Genomic DNA, 23,711 nt, shown 5'->3' on the forward strand with positions numbered 1-23,711 from the left:
CTGTCAAAGTGTGTTCTATTTCGGAAATATGATGCCATAATTATGGAGCAAAAGATGGCTAATTTACCACAGGAAAGACTTAAACCTGACGAACCTGTCTTTTCGCGTGTTGGAATGGATTTCTTTGGTCCTCTAGAAGTAAAGCGAGGTCGTTCATCTGTAAAAAGATATGGAGTTATATTTACGTGTCTCGCATCACGTGCTGTTCATTTAGAGATGTCTTTTAATGTAGATACTGTCTCTTGTATTAACTCTATAAGACGATTTATAGCACGCAGAGGGTCTGTCCAGTACCTCGTCAGTGATAATGGTTAAAATCTAGTAGGATCTGAACGTGAATTGCGCGAAGAGATTGAAAAGTGGAATTTGTCCAAAACTGGTCAAGAACTGTTACAGCGGGACATAAGATGGGAGTTTAATCCTCCGTCAGGATCTAATTTTGGTGGTGTATGGGAGAGATTAATTCGCCCCGTCCGAAAAATCTTATACGGATTGCTCTGTGAACGTCTAATACCACTGGATGATGAAAATCTTCAGACTCTTTTGTGTGAAGTGGAAGCAATTATGAATTCGCGCCCAATTACAAAACTATCAAATTGGGGAATCACTTCCTATTGGTGTCTTCGACAAAAAGGGCAATTTTGCTAGAAGGCGTTGGCGTCAAATCCAATACTTGGCAGATATCTTTTGGAAAAGATGGTCCACAGAGTGCCCGCAATTGCTACAGGAGAGGCAAACGTGGCTGACACCGAAAAGAAATGTCTCCCTGAATGATATTGTATTAATTGTGGTGGGAAATATAAGAAGTTCCTACACCTTAGGGCGTGTGGTTATGGCTCACCCGGACAAAAATGGCCTTGTTAGAGTTGTCACTGTTACGTCTAGGACAAATACAGTAAACCGTCCTGTAAATAAGTTAAGCTTGCTGTTGAATGAATTTTGAATTCCATTGAAGTAAATAACCCCAAAACCCAATAGTTAGTATTTTCATTATGGTTTTAAATGCTTGGATAGGCAAAAGACTGTATGTTTTGAAACTCTAAGTTTATCTGTACATGTAAGTATGATGAATGGAATTTTATGTAAGAGGGTGTTCTATTTGTTAAGCATAATGAGAATATTTTATCTCTATTAGATGACTGAGGTCTATAAATTATTCCTCGACTGTTTGGAAAGAGGTTTTATTAAAATATGTTTGAGATTGATAGCTAAGTTCACTAGACTGTTTTGAAATAGTGTTACCTTGGCAAAATTTTCCCTCAACTGTTTGGAAAGAGGGTTAATATGTTCGAGATTGATAGCTAAGTTCACTAGACTGTTTGGAAATAGTGCTACCTTGGCAAAATTATTCCTCGACTGTTTGGAAAGAGGTTTAATATTATGTTTAAGATTGAGATGAGTAAGTTCACTAGACTGTTTGGAAATGGTGTAACTGAGATTATGTGAGGTATTTCATGTAATAGTAATGTAGTAATAACTGTAAATAATTTAATAATGTATTTTGTGTTTATGGATTAAGAGTTATAAACTTCGTTAGATATCGCTATTACAATTTGCTTTCACTACCTGTTTTAGGTAATCGCTCCTTGATCATTTACGATTAGGAGGCCGGTGTAAGACGCAAATTCTTATTTCGTTCCACATATGTAGTTCGCAATATTTTTTAAGTGCGAAATTTGTACGACACCAATATTTTGCACGGGCTTCTGTAACAGATACCTGATTGTCCAGTCTAAATTTAATGTAATTTGTTTAGTCATATTTAATTCTTGATGATCGAGGTCTTGTGTCTGCTTGGAGAGATGCCATGCCCTAAAATTTGTTGGTAGATTTCTTGGAGCCCAGATCACCATACAAAATGGTGAGAAACAATGCAAACTAGGGCTCACACCTTACGCTCACACCCTATGTTGTTTTAAGGTCAGCTACATAAACTATGTCCCCCAAAACAGCCAGTTTTATGTAAGTCAAGTCTGTGATGCTCGGTTTTAGGGTTTTTGGCTCAGTAATGTCCAAAGTCGTAATCCCGTCTAATGTTTTGTTCACGCACGATGTTGTGTAGTATTTTAAGGCATACAGCTATTTATGTCTTACTGCAAGTGCCAAATTAATGTTTCTCATTCAGTGCGGAGCTAGGCCTATCTAGGCTACGTTTTGAATTCCAATAGAAGGCTTTACAGGTACACCCTACCTGTCACATTAGTTTTATTTATAACAGATACTTATTGTTGTATTATTGTATTTTTCAGTCACTAAACATTAAACATGCTGCTTTAGAGAAATAAAAAGTATTTTAGAAACAGAATGCTGAATGGGTGCGTGTTATAGAGTGTTCACAAGAAATGATGGACCACGGACGGGTGGACGGACCGACAGTGGTGACGACGATATCAGACCACATTTCCATGTAGGCGTATGAAATGGACAACAAATTTAAAAACTATTGGATAATACAAGCATATGACACGCGAGTCATTTAAAACGCGGACAGTGATGCCGGCAATATGGTGGCTGATAGTGGCCATATTAAATCTCGCCCTTTTCATAACGCGACAACACGACATCACGACAGTATTGATGCAATGACACGACACTTACTCTGTTGTAACATCGTGTTATTTTTGTCGTAACATGAAGATGTCGACTTGTCACAAAAATACAGCTGTACTCATTACATCATATAAGTAGCAGATTAGATAAATATAAATACGACTCGTTCAAAAGAGATAATAGGAAAAAGTTGATTAATTATTTTTTTCTCAAAATAATGAAACATTCTGCGTCCAAAAGTGAATTATATTTTGTATTATATTCAAAAAATCTAGAATTACAATAGCAGGACCAAAGTGAGTTAGCTATGTTAATTGGTTTGGATTGTTCGTACTTGGTTTTATTTTATTGAATAAGAAGTGGTGTCGAAGGTATCGAACAAGTAAGCATACACTGCCTCGTGTGCGACACCCACCAATACTTATATACTCTTAAAAAAAAGTAGGGGATATTCAGAAACAATACAAAACTGCGGAAATGCACTACTGTTTTTATTAGAGGTAACCAGTGTATGTTGATAACAGGCCAATTGCCTACACATGAACATAAACAGTTCATATGGGCGGCTTATCTGACGGTACCATTTCATTCGCAAAGAGATTCACTGTCAAAAGTGAAAATGGACGTTTTTGATTTGTGTCTTAATAATGAGTAATTGATCCACCTATCCTCAGACATTCAGCAATTCGTCGAGACATGCTCTTAATCAATTGTCCAATCACGATTTGGGGCAATCTGACCCACTCCTCTTCAAGTGCCACGGCCAATTCGTGCAAAGAAAAAAATTATAGAGCCCTGCGATTATTTAATTGTTCAAAAACTTGATTTCTCCGTCAGATATTAGCGGACTAAAAGAAATATAGTGTCGTTGGATAGTCGCATTAATGGACTATCATATGACATCTAATTGATACGATTTCGATAGTTATGAAAAAGTTGTAGTACGCTGAAATCTAGTATTCTCCGTTTTGAAACCCATTGAGACGCCTTTTTTTTCGAAAACGACACCTACGATTTTTCTTAAGTCCTATCGGTGGTCTGGGATGTGAATCCAAAAATAAAAGCATTGAAATAATATAAGTGGTCCAAATAGGACCTTAATCTTTGAATAAAGTTGAAAATATTGTTAAATTACTGAAAATGCTCTTCTTTTTTTTTCTTTTTTTTTTGTTTTGAAAACAGCTACAGAAAGTTCAGTATCTAACCAACTTGTTAAAACTATCCGGCCAATGATCCAAAAGCGGAAGTAGTTGAAAATATATCAGATATTTTGAAATAAAAAAAGGAAAAAGTAAAAAAAAAAGGCGATCTCGCGAAAAAAGTGATTACTACACCAGATTTCACCGAATCAAAATAACTAAAATGTCATAGGATAGCTCGAATAATGGACGATGAGACGCAAATGATACAAATTCGATGCTTAAGCCAATAAATTATGGGACGCTGAAAATCTAGTATTTTCCATCTTGGAGCTTATTCAGACGCTTTTATCTCGAAAAGTACGGTGTGAATCAAAATTTAAAAGCCTCAATATGATATAAAGCGTCCAATAAGGGCCACAATCTTTGAAAAAACGAAAAATCGCTAAATTACTGAAAATGCTGCTCTATTTTTTAAACTGATCAATGGATGATTCTGAAACTTCTGGTACAGGAAGTTAAGTTCCCATACCACTTGTTAAATCTATCCTGACAATGATCTGTAAACCGGAAGTAATCGAAACAAGCCAACAGTGAGGCTGATGTCCCCCGCCGAAATAGGAAAATAATTAGAGGACACATATAAAAATCAAATTGCGTATCGCTCTGCTTACCCTGAGCAGAAAATGCTCATTATCAAACTTAGTCAAGGTATTACTGTAATGAAACTATACACCAAGTTTCATCAATCTCACTTAATTAGAACTAAAGTTATCGTGTCCCAAAGCATCAACCAATCAAATTGCTTATCTCTGCTTACCCTAAGCGGAAAATGCTCATCTTCGAACTCCATCAAGGCATTGACCTAATCAACACATACACCAAGTTTGAACATACTAGCTCAATTAGGAAGAGAGTTATCGTGCCCCAAAGTATCAACCAATCAAATTGCTTATCTCTGCTTACCCTAAGCGGAAAATGCTCATCTTCGAACTCCATCAAGGCATTGACCTAATAAACACATACACCAAGTTTGAACATTCTAGCTCAATTAAAAGTTATCGTGTCCCAAAGCATCAACCAATCAAATTGCTTATCTCTGCTTACCCTAAGCGGAAAATGCTCATCGTCGAACTCCATCAAGGCATTGACCTAATCAACACATACACCAAGTTTGAACATTCTAGCCCAATTAGGAAGAGAGTTATCGTGTCCCAAAGCATCAACCAATCAAATTGCTTATCTCTGCTTACCCTAAGCGGAAAATGCTCATCTTCGAACTCCATCAAGGCATTGACCTAATAAACACATACACCAAGTTTGAACATTCTAGCTCAATTAGGAAGAGAGTTATTGTGTCCCAAAAAGTGTGACGGACAGACAGACGGACGGACAGACAGACGGACAGACAGACAGACGGACGAACCCATTTTAATAGTCCCCTGCTTTCTTCGAAAGGCGGGGGACAAAAATATTCAATATATCGAGAAAAAAAATCCAGTACAAAATAGGTGCTCTTGTGAAAATCGCGATTTAACCGTCGGGTATGACCGGATCGAAACAACTAAAGTATCGTTTGGTAGCTCGATGAACGGGCTATTGCTTGACATTCTTCCTGTCTAATTCCTGAAAGCCAGTTCAGTAATGCTTGCAGGTCTATTTATTTTTTTTTATTTTTTTTTTTTTTGATTTTAATCAGAAGTTGCAGCCCAAACTGTTTCGTGTAAACATTCTTCCAACGTAGATATAGTTGACCTCCGTGAAACTAAATGTTAAATATAAATCGGGGTATTTTTGACAAACAGGAAATGTTTTACGAATGGGACAAAAATAATATTAGATTACCCATATCTCGGTTATTTCTTAACGGATCGTCTTCGGGTTTTCATTTTTGGGTTCTTTGGACAAATCCCAAAAAGGCTCTGACTGACGGTTTTTCGAAGTTCGCTCGATTAGATTGGCAAAATTATTCCTCGACTGTTTGGAAAGAGGTTTAATATTATGTTTAAGATTGAGATGAGTAAGTTCACTAGACTGTTTGGAAATGGTGTAACTGAGATTATGTGAGGTATTTCATGTAATAGTAATGTAGTAATAACTGTAAATAATTTAATAATGTATTTTGTGTTTATGGATTAAGAGTTATAAACTTCGCTAGATATCGCTATTACAATTTGCTTTCACTACCTGTTTTAGGTAATTCGCTCCTTGATCATTTACGATTAGGAGGCCGGTGTAAGACGCAAATTCTTATTTCGTTCCACATATGTAGTTCGCAATATTTTTTAAGTGCGAAATTTGTACGACACCAATATTTTGCACGGGCTTCTGTAACAGATACCTGATTGTCCAGTCTAAATTTAATGTAATTTGTTTAGTCATATTTAATTCTTGATGATCGAGGTCTTGTGTCTGCTTGGAGAGATGCCATGCCCTAAAATTTGTTGGTAGATTTCTTGGAGCCCAGATCACCATACAAAATGGTGAGAAACAATGCAAACTAGGGCTCACACCTTACGCTCACACCCTATGTTGTTTTAAGGTCAGCTACATAAACTATGTCCCCCAAAACAGCCAGTTTTATGTAAGTCAAGTCTGTGATGCTCGGTTTTAGGGTTTTTGGCTCAGTAATGTCCAAAGTCGTAATCCCGTCTAATGTTTTATTCACGCACGATGTTGTGTAGTATTTTAAGGCATACAGCTATTTATGTCTTACTGCAAGTGCCAAATTAATGTTTCTCATTCAGTGCGGAGCTAGGCCTATCTAGGCTACGTTTTGAATTCCAATAGAAGGCTTTACAGGTACACCCTACCTGTCACATTAGTTTTATTTATAACAGATACTTATTGTTGTATTATTGTATTTTTCAGTCACTAAACATTAAACGTGCTGCTTTAGAGAAATAAAAAGTATTTTAGAAACAGAATGCTGAATGGGTGCGTGTTATAGAATGTTCACAAGAAATGATGGACCACGGACGGGTGGACGGACCGACAGTGGTGACGACGATATCAGACCACATTTCCATGTAGGCGTATGAAATGGACAACAAATTTAAAAACTATTGGATAATACAAGCATATGACACGCGAGTCATTTAAAACGCGGACAGTGATGCCGGCAATATGGTGGCTGATAGTGGCCATATTAAATCTCGCCCTTTTCATAACGCGACAACACGACATCACGACAGTATTGATGCAATGACACGACACTTACTCTGTTGTAACATCGTGTTATTTTTGTCGTAACATGAAGATGTCGACTTGTCACAAAAATACAGCTGTACTCATTACATCATATAAGTAGCAGATTAGATAAATATAAATACGACTCGTTCAAAAGAGATAATAGGAAAAAGTTGATTAATTATTTTTTTCTCAAAATAATGAAACATTCTGCGTCCAAAAGTGAATTATATTTTGTATTATATTCAAAAAATCTAGAATTACAATAGCAGGACCAAAGTGAGTTAGCTATGTTAATTGGTTTGGATTGTTCGTACTTGGTTTTATTTTATTGAATAAGAAGTGGTGTCGAAGGTATCGAACAAGTAAGCATACACTGCCTCGTGTGCGACACCCACCAATACTTATATACTCTTAAAAAAAAGTAGGGGATATTCAGAAACAATACAAAACTGCGGAAATGCACTACTGTTTTTATTAGAGGTAACCAGTGTATGTTGATAACAGGCCAATTGCCTACACATGAACATAAACAGTTCATATGGGCGGCTTATCTGACGGCACCATTTCATTCGCAAAGAGATTCACTGTCAAAAGTGAAAATGGACGTTTTTGATTTGTGTCTTAATAATGAGTAATTGATCCACCTATCCTTAGACATTCAGCAATTCGTCGAGACATGCTCTTAATCAATTGTCCAATCACGATTTGGGGCAATCTGACCCACTCCTCTTCAAGTGCCACGGCCAATTCGTGCAAAGAAAAAAATTATAGAGCCCTGCGACTATTTAATTGTTCAAAAACTTGATTTCTCCGTCAGATATTAGCGGACTAAAAGAAATATAGTGTCGTTGGATAGTCGCATTAATGGACTATCATATGACATCTAATTGATACGATTTCAATAGTTATGAAAAAATTGTAGTACGCTGAAATCTAGTATTCTCCGTTTTGAAACCCATTGAGACGCCTTTTTTTTCGAAAACGACACCTACGATTTTTCTTAAGTCCTATCGGTGGTCTGGGATGTGAATCCAAAAATAAAAGCATTGAAATAATATAAGTGGTCCAAATAGGACCTTAATCTTTGAATAAAGTTGAAAATATTGTTAAATTACTGAAAATGCTCTTCTTTTTTTTTTCTTTTTTTTTTGTTTTGAAAACAGCTACAGAAAGTTCAGTATCTAACCAACTTGTTAAAACTATCCGGCCAATGATCCAAAAGCGGAAGTAGTTGAAAATATATCAGATATTTTGAAATAAAAAAAAGGAAAAAGTAAAAAAAAAAAAGGCGATCTCGCGAAAAAAGTGATTACTACACCAGATTTCACCGAATCAAAATAACTAAAATGTCATAGGATAGCTCGAATAATGGACGATGAGACGCAAATGATACAAATTCGATGCTTAAGCCAATAAATTATGGGACGCTGAAAATCTAGTATTTTCCATCTTGGAGCTTATTCAGACGCTTTTATCTCGAAAAGTACGGTGTGAATCAAAATTTAAAAGCCTCAATATGATATAAAGCGTCCAATAAGGGCCACAATCTTTGAAAAAACGAAAAATCGCTAAATTACTGAAAATGCTGCTCTATTTTTTAAACTGATCAATGGATGATTCTGAAACTTCTGGTACAGGAAGTTAAGTTCCCATACCACTTGTTAAATCTATCCTGACAATGATCTGTAAACCGGAAGTAATCGAAAAAATATTCAATATATCGAGAAAAAAAATCCAGTACAAAATAGGTGCTCTTGTGAAAATCGCGATTTAACCGTCGGGTATGACCGGATCGAAACAACTAAAGTATCGTTTGGTAGCTCGATGAACGGGCTATTGCTTGACATTCTTCCTGTCTAATTCCTGAAAGCCAGTTCAGTAATGCTTGCAGGTCTATTTATTTTTTTTTATTTTTTTTTTTTTTGATTTTAGTCAGAAGTTGCAGCCCAAACTGTTTCGTGTAAACATTCTTCCAACGTAGATATAGTTGACCTCCGTGAAACTAAATGTTAAATATAAATCGGGGTATTTTTGACAAACAGGAAATGTTTTACGAATGGGACAAAAATAATATTAGATTACCCATATCTCGGTTATTTCTTAACGGATCGTCTTCGGGTTTTCATTTTTGGGTTCTCTGGACAAATCCCAAAAAGGCTCTGACTGACGGTTTTTCGAAGTTCGCTCGATTAGATTTAGCATCAAAGACGACGTAACCCCGTCAATATTTGAGGTATCAAGATGACACTTGGTAGGAAAAAGGAACACACCGAGGCCTTCAAAATGGCATATTCATTTTTTTGTGACGGCTTCTGGAAACTTTCGGAAGAGTACGCGGAATCTCTGGACGCTCTATCATGCAATGTAATAAAAGGGAATTTTTACCGGACAGTGGCGGTACTGTCCAATTAAAACTGCCAAGGGTTCCTTCTGTTGCACGGCAATGTGTGCACGCACAAGACCGCAATTTTTGTCCCATCTGAACAACTGAATATTGCACCTTGCCAGGCCCTCCAATCTGAACCAGGGACACGAGGAAACAACGAAAATTGTCTCGGGTAATACCGGTAGCGAACCTCCTGTGACGGCTTCTTGAAACTTTCGGAAGAGTACGCGGAATCTCTGGACGCTCTATAATGCAGTGTAATAAAAGGGAATTTTTCCCGGACAGTGGCGCTACTATCTACTCGTATTTCCAATTTAAACTTCCAAGGGTTCCTTCTGTTGCACGGCAATGTGTGCACGAGACCGCAATTTTTGTCCCATCTGAAAAAATGAATATTGCACCTTGCCCGGCCCTCCAATCTGAACCAGGGACACGAGGAAACAACGAAAATTGTCTTGGGCAATACCGGTAGCGAACCTCCTGGTTAACGAGGCAGCGCCTTACTTACTGAGCTACCACGGCTCTTTTGAAAAAATAAAAGTAAGATTAGATTTTCAAAAAGGCTCAAATGTTCTTCACGAAACCTGCAAATCTTCTAAATATGATACAATCGTTTTACGGCAATACTATATACCGGAAAACAACGGAAAACACAGGAAAACACCGGAAAACACCGGAGACTGGCACCCTTAATAGGAAAACACAGGAAAACACAGGAAAACACCGGAAAACAACCGGAAAACACCGGAGACTGGCACCCTAAATAGGTAGCCGGGAGCCTGGTCCTCTGTGTGCCTGGGTTAGGGTTAGGGTTAGTTTCCGGTTTATAGTATAGCCCTTCTCCGGGCTCAACCCCCTAGAAATGAACATTCTTGATAAAGGCCTTAAATTCATCCCAACGCCCACAATAACATCCATAGACCCCATTACCCAGGCAACCGATCGCTTCCAAAGAACACTTTCGTTGACTTATTTTTTTAGGAACAAACCCGGCAGAGGTAAAAAATTATTCACAGCAAAATCCACATGGAAACCACCTAAAAAGTGATTATCACCAGCCATCCTAAAAACTTTCGACGAAATGACTATAGAAATATCATCCCTTCAACCACAATCACAAAAACCAAATCTCAACCGAGCAACTAAAACAGCATCAAACACCCTTAAAAAAGACAAAAACATAATAATTAAGAAAAGCGACAAAGGCTCGAGTTGTTTCATAATGAATCGCGCAAACTATATCTCAGAGGCAGAAAAACAATTAAGTAATCCTATACATTGCACTAAATTAGACCAACCCATCTTTAAGGACACCGCAACTTTAATAAACAACATCTTATATGAATTGCAGGATAAGGAATACATAACAGCAAAACAATATGATTATCTATCTGCTAAATCTGACTGACAAAGACATCTCTATACACTACCAAAAATACATAAAAATCCAGAAACAGAATGGTTTATACCTAATAAATTACCCAAGGGACGCCCACTAATATCAGACTGTGGCAGCGAATCATACAACGTATCACAAAATATAGACCATTTCTTATTACCCCTAGCATGCCAACACCCATCCTACCTTAAAGACACTAACGATTTCATTCAGAAAATCAAACAGTTAAGAGTCCCCGAACACACCATTTTAATATCCATCGACGTACAAAGCATGTACACGAACATTGATAATAACACAGGTATTGAAGCAGTTAGAAAAGTATTTCTTAGGAACCCGCAAGGATCCGGGCCGGACGAAGAAAACCTCAAACTACTCGACATTTGTCTGAGGAGGAATGACTTCGCTTTCAACGACCAAGTATACCTCCAGTCTTCCGGAACTGCGATGGGAAAACGATTTGCCCCAAGTTATGCAAACCTCTTCATGGCGGAGTGGGAAAGGGAAGTTCTGCACCAGATTTCTATGGGCGCTTTCTAGATGACGTTTTCATAGTCTGGACGTACACACTAGACGAATTTTGGACGTTTTTCAACATTTTGAACAATCACCATTCATCTGTCAAATTAACCGCAAATATAAGTCATAACAGCATAGATTTTCTTGACACCACCGTCTTTAAAAGTAGCAACACCAAAAATACTGGCCAACTAGAAACTAAAGTATTTTTCAAAGAAACCGATACACATCAACTATTGTTCAAGAGCTCCTTTCTTCACCCCAAACATACCTTCTCTGGCATCATAAAATCTCAGATTCTCCGCTTTCATAGGATATGTACTCAGAAGACCGACTTTGAGTCAGCGTGCACGCTGGTATTTAGCAAACTAAGAGAAAGGGGATACTCCAAACGCTATCTACAACGTATAAAAAACAACACTCTAGCTGAGCTTGCCGCCAAAGAAACAAATAATATACAATCAGCAGTTAAAACCAAAATTTGTGGCCATCCAAGATGTCAAACATGCAAAATCTTAAAAATATCCGACCATTTCCATAACAAAACATCTGGCACACAATTCCCAATATAAGACCAACTTTCATGCAGTAGTTCAAACATAATTTATCTAATTTCATGCAGAAAATGTGACAAGCAATACGTAGGGGAGACTCAAAATGCACTTAGGGAAAGAATTAACGGTCACCGATCAGACATAGTCACCAAAAAAGATAAACCTGCCTCAATTCATTTAATCCACCCGTTTATATTGTGTTCTAAAAGTTTCAAGTCGAAATCTTCAAAAATAAAAAAAAGTTACGCTCAGAATTTTCACCCTTTTCGATTTTGATCTTAAAATTGGGCCACACGCATGCGTCGGAGAGGCCACAATGTACCAAATTAAAATCTGATAAATACAAACAGCTACAAATTTGTGAAAACCGCATTCAAATTGGTTATAGAACAAAAAAGTTTCCTTTGATTTCTAATATTGGTCTATTTTCGTCGATGACATCACTTTCTGTTATCATTTTTAAAGATTTAGTTTTTCATTCACGATTCAAACTTAATACCTTTCGGATAATATAGAGTTTAATTCTGTAGAATATGGACTTTTTCCAAAAACGCGATGTAAAAAAATTGATAATAATAATCCGAACAAAAACAATACTCTATAAAACTAATTAAACCTGTTCAAGAATCTTAAAGAAAAAAATGATTATTAAAATCTGTCAAGAAGGCCCTATCTTATATAGCAAAAACATTTCAGCAAGCAAAATTTTGTAGATTTTTTTAAAACTTTGATCCTGAATTTCTCGAAGGGGAGATAAGTTAAATATTTACTAATGACATCCTTGAAGTTGGGTCAACCAGATCAACTTACATTCCCAGAAATCAGAAATAACAGATTTAAAGTAAATGTTTTAAGGTACTCAAAAGAAGAAAAAACTAGTTAATAGATTAAATAGGCACAAAATTACAGCTATGTAGGTCAATTTTTTTATCAGGATATTTCGAGGATTTTGTATTCGTAAAACGTTTTGAAAATATATTGATTCAGAAGGCACCACCCATTCTTTGAAGGGGGCTAACCAGAAATATATTAATTTCGGTAATAGGAGACGAATTAACGAAACGACGGCCTATTCCGAGTATTTCCAAGTCGTTAATGTGGATTTTTCACTCGTAAACAACTTTGTCGGCACGAAAAACGTCAAAGTGGAAATTCGAAATTGTGTACCCAAAAATTAGACCAGGAGCCAGGCTATCCAGAAATGTATGAATTTCAGAAATGGGAGATGAATTCAACAAACTACGGCCTATTGTGTTTATTTACAAGCCCGTTAATGTAGATTTTTCACTATTTTTAATATTTAATTCAAAATGGTGACTATCAGTTGACCTAAATCAAAATTCTGCTCTGAACTTTTTTAGGCATTCTTTAAAGGATTCAGTAAATGTAACTCCCATGTCTGAAAGTAAAATATCACAAAAGCCTTAGGATTTTTCACGTTTCAAGATGGTGGCACGTCCGGTTCGATCCACAAGCTTCATATTTTCTGAACGCATAAGTAATTTCTTACGAAGTACAAAAATAAATTTAAAGTTTGATCTTTAATTTCTCCAGATGGAGATAAGTTGGAAATTTTTATTGACATCGTTGAAGTTGAATCTACGAAGGCCCATTAGTGCCAAAATTATTAATCTGTTTGAACGAATTAGTTTCTCGTTTGAACGAATTAGTATCTCGTTTGAACGAATTAATTATCTCGTTTGAACGAATTAATTATCTCGTTAGACCGAGTTAGTATCTCGTTTGAACGAGTTAGTATCTCGATTGAACGAGTTACTATCTCGCTTGAACGAGTTGGTATCTCGTTTGAACGAATTAGTATCTTGTTTGAACGAATTAATTATCTCGTTTGAACGAATTAATTATCTTGTTTGAACGAATTAATTATCTCGTTTGAACGAATTGATGGGCTATACTATATACCGGAAAACACCGGAAAACTACCGGAAAACACCATGTTATACTGAATACCGGAAAACACCGGAAAAACACTAAATACCGGAAAACACACTAAATACCGGAAACCACCCTAAATAGGTAACCCGGAGAAGGGCTATACTATAAACCGGAAACTAACCCTAACCCTAACCCTAACCCAGGCACACAGAGGACCAGGCTCCCGGTTACCTATTTAGGGTGCCAGTCTCCGGGTTACCTATTTAGTGTGTTTTCCGGTATTTAGTGTGTTTTCCGGTATTTAGTGTTTTTTCCGGGGTTTTCCGGTATTCAGTATAAAATGGTGTTTTCCGGTGTTTTCCGGTTGTTTTCCTGTGTTTTCCGTTTTTTCCCGGTATATAGTATTGCCGCGAATGTATCTCGTTTGAACGAGTTAGTATCTCGTTTGAACGAGTTAGTATCTCGTTTGAACGAGTTAGTATCTCGTTTGAACGAATTAAGATTTCGATTGTACAGAAGCATAGAAGGGACATGCAGAAATTATGTTTCAAGTAACGATAATATGATTTAATACGCGTAGGTTCTTTACTATGTCTAGCGTTAGCGTCAGTAGAAGGAACTACACTTGTGAAAAGGGGAATTAGTATAGAATACCTTGGAAATTATCCAATTTGTTTAATGTTAGCCTGGGTTAGCCACAACATTGTAGTGAAGTCATTGTTTTATGACATGTATATGCTTAAACAGGCATTACGACAGGTATATGTATAATTCTGTAATACGTGTATTGGAAATGCACCCAATTAAGAAATAAAATGGAATATTGTGCCTTGGCTGAGTTTTTACTAGCACAGTGAACAGAACTAAGGTATACGATTGCTTGTCAGAGATATTTACATATTAAGGATTAATGTTATTGTTGCCAGATGAACTTATTTCCAGTGTTGATTGCCTTGGAAGAGGATTTGGGTGAGTTTCTAAGATAGAGCGGTGGGGTGGGAGTGTTAAAAGAAATAACTAATTTGCGCATGCAGCATGCAAAACGAAGCAAGGGTAGTAGTGCCGCCAAATTTATCGCATTACACGTCGCATCCCTCCCACTAGGGAACCGTGCGGAGAAGCGACGGTGCCGTTGGCCGACTTCTTCGATAGGACAGAGGACTTGAAGCCAATATGAAAGATACATTATGTAAGATTTAGATAACGAGTTAGTCGTTCTTGCTATAAAAGTTCAAAAATAGATAATGCAAAATAAATATATTGAAAATTTCATTAAATTACTTTATCAGCCTTTGAAGGTTTGACAAGATGTGTGCACGGAATGTAACCACCGTACTGGTTGTTCGAGGCATTAAAGATATTCGGCTTTTAAAACGTGGATAACTTCCAACATATTCTATACTAATTCTCATTCTCATAAATGTAGTTCCTTCTACTGACGGTAACGCTAGAATTAGTAAAGAAATTGCGTATTAAATGGCATTATCTTTATTTAAAACACAATTTCTGGATGTCCCTCTCACGCTTCTGTACAATCGAAATCTGAATTCGTTCAAACGAGATGATTAATTCGTTCAAACGAGATAATCAATTCGTCCAAATGAGATAATTCATTCGTTCAAACGAGATAATTCATTCGTTTAAGCGTGATAATTAATTCGTTCAAACGAGATAATTAATTCGTTCAAACGAGATACCAATTCGCTCAAACGAGATACCAATTCGCTCAAACGAGATACTAACTCGTTCAAACGGATTATTTTATTTTGGCACTAATGGGCCTTCGTACGAATCAATCAGATCTATATACATTCCCAATTTCATAAAAATCGTATTAATATTCAAGAAGTTATCATGTTAGATTTTACTTCCGGGATGAAATGTCAATGACATAATTTTCGATATTTGAAAATCGGAAATAGTAGATTTAAAGTAAATATTTTAAGGTACTCAAAGAATAAAGAATTAGAATAATAGGTTAAATAGTCAAAGTTACAGCTAAGCAGGTCAATTTTTTTATCAGGAAATTTCGGGGATTTCGGATTCGTAAAACATTTTGAAAATATATTTATTTCAAAGCCACCACCCATTCTTGGAAAGAGGCTAACCAGAAATGTATTAATTTCGGAAATTGGAGACAAATTCACGAAACGACGGCGGCCTATCCCGAGTATTGCCTGACTTTTAACTAATATTCAACGTTAATTCTCAGTTAATATAGCGTGAATCAAATATGGCATGGGGATTCAATTTACATAGTTCGGATTAAAAACTTCATTTGGACTATTTTCATTTTAATTTGTTTTAAATTATAACACTGCTAAAAGAAATGTGAATATGCTTCGGTGTTGTGGATGTTTCGTTACGAAAAGGATGCATTGCGTTAGATAAACACGGATAAACCATATATGAACCGGGCATAGCAATCACGTTTCTTAATGAATCTTGTCCTACTATTACAGGATCACTTTAAATATTCTTCCTCCATTTTCTAAATGACCAAGAACATAAATAATACAAATGTTGATGAACTTAGTTTATATGAGTATTACTTGAAACGCATTTGTTTCATGAAAGCCGATATAATTAATTATTTATATTAGTTTCATTGGTGTTCATGTATTAGCGACACAGATAACAGTTTCATTATTGTAGGTGTATTCATGGCTTACTCCAATATATTCGGATCAAAAGGATACGGGAATATGGCTACAGCGACTGTTTTAGTTAAACCACTTTTTCAAGCTATGCTAATTTGTCTCCCTCATTTCATACATAAAATATTCCGTAGTTAATTGTTTTATTTAAAGATACATTATGTAAGATTTAGATAAAAAGCTGACCATTCTTGCTATAATAGCTCAAAAATAGATAATGCAAAGTGAAAATTTCATTCAAATTACTTCATTCTGAGCCAAGTTATCACTGTTTGTAGTATTGACAAGATGTGTGCATTGTGGTAACGATGGCACTGATTTATTCGAGACTTAGCCTCGCTTTCCAATTTTTTAATTAAATTTTTAAATGGCGAACCATTCTAATCTAGTTAAAATCTCGAGTATCCGATGCCATCGAGAGTTGTTTATGGTCTTGTTTTGTTAATAAATGCCTGATTAATAATTTCTATAACATTTTAGGCCTAAAGAAAGACCTGCAATAGGCAGATTTAGCTCTTGCATAATGCATGTTTAATTAGGGGATTAAGGAATCAGCCAGGTGGTAATGAGTGCACACCGCGGCTATGTATATGCATTCGGTCACTGTGACGTCACTGGCATCTATGAGGATTTGGAGTGTATATATTTACGACTTTGGGTGAAGATGACTCAATTAATTTTAATCAGGTGACGTAAATAGTGTATATAGTGACCATATTGTTTGGGTTTTTTTTATGTAAAAGAGCAGAACAGTAGGACATTAAACCCCATTTTATTTCGCTTTTATGGAAGAATCTAGACCGTATAGTCTGTTGCTAAAAGCTGTAGTCAAAATGGGATGTAGTCGAAATGGGCGGATACCCATAAAATTTAGTTTGGCAATTTAATTGTTTTATTTAATTAGGTGATTAAATGGTTGTGTACAGATAATTGACGGATTGCCACTGTAGATGTTGCCACGCCTCTTCGAATAACGGGAGATACCCCAATTTAAGCCCGTCACCAAGCCAAACAATAATGGTGGCAGTTTTAAGATTAAGCGATGTACCCAGCGATTTTTCCTGACTGATACACGGCATGCTCTTGTCAAACACTCGTCTGGCTTTATCCTCTGCTGGCCCTAAGGCACATTTTGATAGGTGGCCTGAAAATACAGATATGTTGGGCTCATTGACAAAAGGAATTAAGATAAATTTAGCAACAGAAAATTTATTACAAACAAATTCAGAACATTGACAGTACTGTATTTACTATAAGTAGCCTACATATTCCCATTCACTGCCTAGCTAGATTACGACAAACGCGTAGATGAAGAAGGATGCTCACCACCTGATAATTATCAAAAAAGTTTTACTTTATTATTTTGTTGCCTGGATTTTTGGCTGGCCCTAAGGCACGTGCCTTATTTGCCATAGGGTTAATCCAGCACTGTTGATCAGTATGATTTTTTTTATGGCAGTGGCTATTTGCCACATGTGGTTAAGCAAGAATTTCAAAATAGCCTTACGACAACAGACCGTAATTGTTACCCGATTTCAATGAAACTTACAGAATATGATAACATTGATAATATCTCAGATATTCCGGTTAGCAGTTTCCGAGATATCACGTTACCACACCTTTCATGTGGCACGGCTACAGTCCGCAATTACCAACCGATTTCAATGAAACTCCGGTTAGCGGTTTACGAGATATCAGGTTACTACACATTTCATGTGTCACGACTGCAGACCGCAATTATGAACAGATTTCAATGAAACTTACAGGTTATAATTATATTACTAATGTCTCAGAGTAGGCGAAATTTCGACCACTTCCGGTTAGCAGTTTCCGAGATAACAGGTTACCACACATTTCATGTGGCACGGCTACTGACCGCAATTATGAACCGATATCCAAGAAACTTACCGAATATGATAACATTAATAATATCTCAGAGTAGCCAAAATTTCGACCACTTCCGGTTAGCAGTTTCCGAGATATCAGGTTACCACACCTTTCATGTGGCACGGCTACAGTTCGCAATTAGCAACCGATTTCAATGAAACTCCGGTTAGCGGTTTCCGAGATAACAGGTTACTACACATTTCACGTGGCACAACTGCAAACCGCAATTGGAGGGTCTAGAGCACAAGTGATCTAACTACCAACCATTTAAGTTGGTTGTTAGATCACCTGTGCTCTAGACCCTCCAATTATGAACCGATATCCATGAAACTCACAGAATATGATAACATGAATAATATCTCAGAGTAGCCACAATTTCGACCAATTCCGGTTAGCGGTTTTCGAGATATCAGGTTACTACACATTTCATGTGTCACGACTGCAGACAGCAATTATGAACCGATTTTAATGAAACTTGCAGATTATAATTACATTAATAATATCTCGGAGTAGGCGAAATTTCGAGCACTTCCGGTTAGCGGTTTCCGAGATATCAGGTTACCACACATTTCATGTGACACGACTGCAGACCATAATTGGAGGGTCTAGAGCACAAGTGATCTAACAACCAACTAAAATGGTTGGTAGTTAGATCACTTGAGCTCTAGACCCTCCAATTATGAACCGATATCCATGAAACTTACAAAAAATGATAAAATTAATAATATCTCAGAGTAGGCGAATTTTCGATCACTTCGGGTTAGCGGTTTCCGGGATATCAGGTTACCACACATTTCATGTGGCACGACTGCAGACCACAATTATCAACCGATATCCATTAAACTTACAGAATATGATAACATTAATAATATCTCAGGGTAGCCAAAATTTCGACCACTTCCGGATAGCAGTTTCCGAGATATCAGTTTACCACACATTTCATATACAGACCGCAAGTTTCATTGAAATATTATTAATGTAATTATAATCTCCAAGTTTCATTGAAATCGGTTGGTAATTGCGGTCTGTAGCTATGTCACATGGAATGTGTGGTAACCTGATATCTCGGATATCTCAAATAGCGTAAAAATATGGTATATCAAGGTAGTGGACCCTATAGGTCACAATTTTCTTCTGATTTTGATGAAACTTGAAATGTAAGTTTATAACCCATAGATCTCGGTTCCTTCCGATATTCGCGCATATCGGATAATAACTTCCTGAATTATGGCCCCAGATTGTACGAAAAATCACGTTTTTAGCTTGTGGACCCTATAGAGGTCATAATGGTTGAGTTCGAATTTCGTGAAAATCGGCCCAAAAACTGACAGACAAAATGGCCGCCCTTCGTTCTCAAATAGCGTAAAAATATGGTATATCAAGGTTGGTACCCTATAGAGGTCACGATTTTAATACTATTTTGATGAAACCTGAAATGTAAGTTTATCGGACTGTAACTTCCTGAATTATGGCCCCTGATTGTTGGAAAAATCACGTTTTTAGCTTGTGGACCCTATAGAGGTCATAATTTTTATCCGATTAAAAAAAGGTTTAGTATATCACCGTTACACCCTAAGGATGGTTGAGTTCGAATTTCGTGAAAATCGGCCCAAAAACGGACAGACAAAATGGCCGCCCTTCGTTCTCAAATAGCGTAAAAATATGGTATACCAAGGTTGTGTAACCTATAGAGGTCACAATTTTAATCCTATTTTGATGAAAATTGAAATGTAAGTTCATAACCCAAAGATCTCGGTTCCTGTCGATATTCGCCCATATCGGATAGTAACTTCCTGAATTATGGCCCCTGATTGTACGACAAATTGCGTTTTTAGCTTGTGGACCCTATAGAGATCATAATTTTTATCCAATTTAAAAAGCCGTTTTAGTATATCACGTTACATCGTAATTTTGGTTGAGTTCCAATTTTGTGAAAATCGGACCAAAACTGGCGGACAAAATGGCCGCCCCTCGTACGCAAATAGTGTACAGCATCTGGTATATCAAGCTTGTGGATCCTCTAGATGTCACAATTTTGACCTGTTTTTGATGAGAGCTGAAATACATGTTTATATCCCACAGATCTTGATTCCTTTCGATATTCGCGCGTATCGGATTGTAATTTCCTGAATTGAATGTACAAAAAATCACGTTTTAGCTTGCCGTCCATGTAGAGGTCACAATTTTTATCCGATTTAAAAAAAAAACATGTGAATATATCACCATTACACACTATAAGATCTTGGTTCCTTTTGATAATCGCGTATATCCGAACGTAACCTCCTGGCTGATTGTACGAAAAATCGCATTTTTAGCTTGCGGATTCTCTAGAGGTCACAATTTTTTTCCCGATTTTAAAAACCGTTTAAATATTTCACCATTCCCCCATAATGAAGGTTAAATTCGAATTTCGGGAAAATTGAAATATGAAACTACCAGACAAAATGGCCGCTCTGTGTACGCAAATTGTGTAAATGTATGCAATACGAAAGTTGTGGACCGTCTAAAGGTCACAATTTTTATCATATTCTGATGAAACTTAAAACATATCTTTATATCCCAAATATCTAAGTCCCTTTTGATATTTGCGCATTTCAGACCATAACTTTTGGTACACATTTTATATACATTATAAAAACGGTCATATGAAAAGCCAGTATAATATTGAAATGAGTCTTATTTTTTTTAAAGTTAAACAACTAAAACATTGCGTTGATAGGTCGATACTAGTTCCTTTATCTACTTGTTGAACTTGACTGCTTTTAAGATTTTCATTTTCCAGAATTAACTTTGCATATTCTTCCTTCATTTTCATATTTTCTGCAGCAATGACCAAGATGTCCATCGGTTGAAATCCTGAAAAAGATGAACAGTAAATAGATTATAATATGTATTTCAGGCACCCCTTACGCAAGGCTCATTGAAATTAAATGTCCTTTTTAGCTCGAGATATGACACTTACAGAAGCATGTAATACACTGAAAAAATTCTTTTTAGTGCACAATCATGCAGAATATAAATTGTCTAGAAACCATATTAATTGGTTTCAGGTTTAGGGACAACTTCTCATAACTGGGGCTCAATTTTGCGATTTTGTCACTTTTACGAGACAGGACTTCTACATATCCCGAAAAAGAAACCATACAGAAGCATGTTTCAAAATTATTATGTTTTTATGTTGAACATTTAAAGCCATTTCTTATTAAAAATTCCACATGTCTATAAAATAGGTTTAATTAACCTGTGGCAGCATCATCTGCATTCTCTGTTTGTACCATTTTATTATTCAAAGCATTTACTTTACAGTTTTCATACACAATATTATTTGTCTTTATAGTAACTCTGTAAAGAAATTCATAATTATATCAATTTTGTATATAAATATAACATTTGTACATTCAATATATTTAAAATTATTATACCAGAGACTGTAATTTTATAAATAGTAAAATATATTACTTGTTTGCTGCTAAATATAATAATTAGACTAGCCATTAATAAAAAAAATGCAGCATTAACACAAGTTTCTCTATTTTAATTTCATCCTATTACCATAGCTTACATCTATGCATAAAGAATGTGTGTACTTTATACCAGGATCTAAATGAAATATTTCTGATATACATTGCAATATTGCAATAATTTCTCTGCGTTTAGGAGGCCCCGCAGAAACCCACGAGGTTGGACAGACGACAAGTATTGTTTCAAAACCACCTCACTTGACTCACTGACAGCCTCTGTGACCTAAAATGATTGTGGTAACCATTCCACAACTCAAACCCTAGTATAGGACAGAAGACACCATCTACAAGACAGCGATTCTAGGCCACTGTATAACTAATACTGTGAACACAGGTGACAGAAAATAATTATTCTAAAGCCGATAAACCCGCTGTTACCTTAAAACCTTTGATTCAACCACTGCAGGTTTCTCAATATAATTACTTCTGGGTTTGGGTGGTGGTCTTGGTTGAGTAATGTGATCATAGTGCAGTGCAGCGATCGGATCTGGCTGACCATTTACAAAGTGCTGAAAAGGGGGAAAAATAATAAGAATATTATTGTTATGATACACATAACAATATAAGTAAGTTTACATAATTACATGACCATTTTATTTACATAGATAATTACTATCAAGTTGTTAATTGGCAACTTGATTTGTTTTGTCTGTCTACAGCTTTTTTTTTATTATTCAAACTTGAAATTGAGGCTCATGCCTGAACTATTCAGCCTGCAGGCCTGTACATATATGCAGTCAAACAAGAAACAATTCAAATTGAAATAAGCTCAACTATATTAATAATTATGAAAAAGATTGTTCTGCACTGGCTGTCACTTTTGCCCTAGTGCAATAACGGAATAAATTTAGAAAAATGTTTGAGCTGACATTTTAATGTCACATTGTCAAAACAGCCACATGTGACATATTAATTAGCCTATATACTATTACTAGTACTAGTAGTGGTACATCTGCAAAATGATGATGCAATAGACAAGTACATGTATTTCATTTTGTTTGAAAAAAAAAGTAGGCAACAAAGTCTATAGGCCTAAAACTAGTAAAAAGTATAAAAAAATAATAACCTTAGTGCACACAAACAGATGTTTGCCTTTCCCCGCTCACACAGTATCTCTTTGTTTAACTGCTCGAAAGGTCGTCCGCATAAACGTATCCATCGCCTGGCTTTATCGTGTGTTCTTCCAAGTTTTGGGAAAGGAATAAAGGTTATCCCTCCTGTCAGTCTCTCCGGGTATCTACTGTCCGAATTACACGTACCCCATGCACATCTCTTTACCATTATGACGGGTTGGTGGATACCGTCTGCTGGAAATACCTTTATTTACGTCTGACGGGCTAAGTGGACGGACAAAATATAGCCGGCTCGCGCAGAAGGGAAGGCGTTTTTCGATTGGTTGATTTATTATTTTGATTAACAGCTGCGATCGGTCAGTTAAGGAATACACATTTCTAATATGCATTCGGCCACTGTGACGTCACTGCGTTTGAGGGGATTAAGAGTGTTTTAGATAACTGGCAAATTCTTTTTTACGTGGGGGGGGGGGGGTGTCTATATTTGCCACTTTGAGTGAGGATGGCTCAATTACTTTTAATCAGATTGGTGTGAACTTGCCGTATAGCGTATATAGAAAGTACATACAATTTTGCTCTTTAAATAAGCTAAACAAGTTATGGAGCTATATGTCAGCTAAAAGATACACATCTTTATTTGATTATCCCATAGTTCGCGGTACAAAATAAAATATCATGACTTGACTCCTAAGATTGTCAACATTGATGCGTCTGACCGGTTTGGCCTACTACGCCGTATTAATTATCATTGTAGACTGTAGCAAACTTTATATGATAACATTACCTAAGTAAAGGTAATAATTTGCGACACGAATATCTTACAATGCACAAGTAAAATTATTGATTATACTGACCAGCGTGGATCTGAGTGAATGGCGTATATAGATCCATCAACTATGTATATCAACCAGCCGGCTTCAATAATTAGTTCAAATTGA

The 23,711-nt window shown here is 36.4% G+C and overlaps 1 pseudogene; it reads right to left on the reverse strand.

Moving 5' to 3' along the window:
* The window catches only part of LOC126824337 (uncharacterized), a 57,421-nt pseudogene extending 34,358 nt beyond the window's left edge, over window positions 1–23,063 (reverse strand).
* Between the last annotated feature and the right edge of the window lie 648 nt (window positions 23,064–23,711).

This window comes from Patella vulgata, chromosome 6 (assembly GCF_932274485.2).
Source record: "Patella vulgata chromosome 6, xgPatVulg1.2, whole genome shotgun sequence".
Classification (NCBI taxonomy): domain Eukaryota; kingdom Metazoa; phylum Mollusca; class Gastropoda; family Patellidae; genus Patella; species Patella vulgata.